Raw genomic sequence first — 2381 nt, forward strand, 5'->3', positions numbered from 1 at the left:
TTGAGGCATTAGGTTCACTGCGGCTCCCCCATCAACTAGGACTTTATTAATGCCAACGTTCTCAATCTTGGCCCTGATATAGAGGGGCTTCAAGTGATTTCGCATACCCTCATCAGGCCTTTCGAAGAAAGCATTCTGTTCTTCTACTGCACCATTATTCAGCACATAGTAACACACAGGTTTGTGTTTTGTCATTTCTTCGATATCAGCCTCTTCACAGTCTTCCACTTCAGTTTCCTGATTAAACTCGTGAGGGAGTACAGAAACAACGTTGCAATTCAAGTTTATAGATGACACTCCATCAGAATCAAAATCATTTGTCATTCTATCCTCTTCTTTCCAAGAATTTGAACGCATCTTTTCTTCTTCATCCAAGAGTTTTTCAGCTTCGAATAATCTGCATTCCACCGGAGGTTTATTTGACTTTGCCCCCTGGTATGGGACTTGGTTACTACTAGATTCTCCAGCTTCTCTTGGCCTATATTCCTTCTGAGCCTTTTTTATTCTCTGATGCCTTCTCCACTGGGACCGAGACATTGGATTCTTTCCTTTATAATTCTCCAATCGATACGCCTCTCGATTTGATCTTTGAAATTGCTTCCTATATGCCATTGCAGTTCTACCACCTTGGTCCCAACTTCGCCATTTGTTGGTTCTTGCATCAGCTTGCACCCACCTATCCCTGGGTGCATCTGCAGGGATTTTGAAAGTTACCCTTCGAGCTCTGGGGTGTGGGCTATCAGGCCTCTTTGTTGGAGTCCATATGTCGAAACCGTACAGGTTAGGACGCAACCCCTGAGTTTCTTGACTCATGTAGCAATACACACGTTCGAATGATCGTGCTAGCATTTCGTCATAGACTGCCCCACATCTTGGGCAGAGAGCAACTTCAGTGTTTTCTTTGTGGCATCTGACCAAAAATCCTACCAAGCTTTCCTCCATCTTTGGGTACAGTCGAAGTAGGGGATTTGGCTCTCTTCCTGGGTGTTCCCACCTTTCGCGTCGAACCCTTTCGAAGTTGGCTTCGACCCTTCGATTCAGCATGATCGAACACCTTGGACACATCCATTGCTTACCACCATTTCTCTCGTGGCAATCCCAGAGATATTCTTTGAGGCTTTCGGTTCTTGGAGGAACTTCAATGCCCCCATTTTGCCTTGTCAGCCATGTCTCTAGTTCGCCAAATTCAGACACTGGTCGTCTGGCGCTGACCATGTTAACCGCTACTGGAGGAACTTCAGAGATCTGGATTTTCTGGAGTTTCATCCTGAGGTCTTCAGTGGCCTCACTGTTTTCTTCCTTCGATGCTTCAGTTATTTCTGTCTTGGAAGATTCTTCAACAACAGTGTTGAAGACTATTTCACCTTTTAGGCTTTCAGTAGCCTGCTTTCCATTGAACATTGCTTTAGTCTCCACAACTTCAACTTCAGATGCCTCCACTATGTTGATATCTTCTACTTCACAGAGGCTGGCGTCAGCAATGTTCAGGGGATTGGTATCGACCCTCATATGACTCTTGGTCTTGTCAGCAAACTTCAACCTTCCATCATTGAGAGCATTTTGAATTAGATCCCTGAAAAGAAAACATTGAGAAGTTTTATGGCCTAAAAACCCATGATATTTACAAAAACCTCTTTTCTTCCGCTGTTCCAACGGAGGAAGTTTTGAATTTGGAGGTAGTATCATTTGGCCATCCTTTACCAATAAATCAAATATTTCATCACACTTGGTAATGTCAAATGTATAAGTTTTCTTAGGGAACCTATCATTCTTATCGTTTTCTACTGGGTTTTTCCCATTTGCAGGATTTAGCAATTTGCAGGCGTAAGGTGGCGCTTCTTTCAATTCAGCCAAGTCTATTTCGACTTCTTCAGGGCTATATGAGTCATTGAAAGACTCATCATCAGCGTCCTCGGCTTCGACGTACGCTACTCTTTCTTTCTTATAACTTTTATTCGCCCTAACTTTTTCTGCCTTCAGGCGTTCGACTTGTCGAACCCTGTCTGCTAATTGGGCCATGTCCCTAAGGTATTGGGTATCTAGTTTCTTTCTTATTGAATAATCTAGACCACCTGCAGCCATTTCGACAAGTTCATGCTCTGGGACTGTTGTAAAACACCTTGATTTTAACAAACGGAACCTATTTAAATAATCATCAATTGTTTCTGTGAATTTTCTTTTAACACTGGCCAATTCTTTCAAACTTATCTTAGTTTGACCCATGTAGAATTGCTCATGAAAAAGCCTTTCCAAGTATGCCCATGCATCTATCGAATTTGGTGGCAAAGTAGTAAACCAAATGAAGGCATTCTTCGTCAACGAACTAGGGAAATATTTGATCCTTAAATCCTCGTTTCCCGCTAAGTCTCCTGCCTCTGTCA

The sequence above is a fragment of the Vicia villosa genome, linkage group LG4 (assembly GCF_029867415.1).
Source record: "Vicia villosa cultivar HV-30 ecotype Madison, WI linkage group LG4, Vvil1.0, whole genome shotgun sequence".
Classification (NCBI taxonomy): domain Eukaryota; kingdom Viridiplantae; phylum Streptophyta; class Magnoliopsida; order Fabales; family Fabaceae; genus Vicia; species Vicia villosa.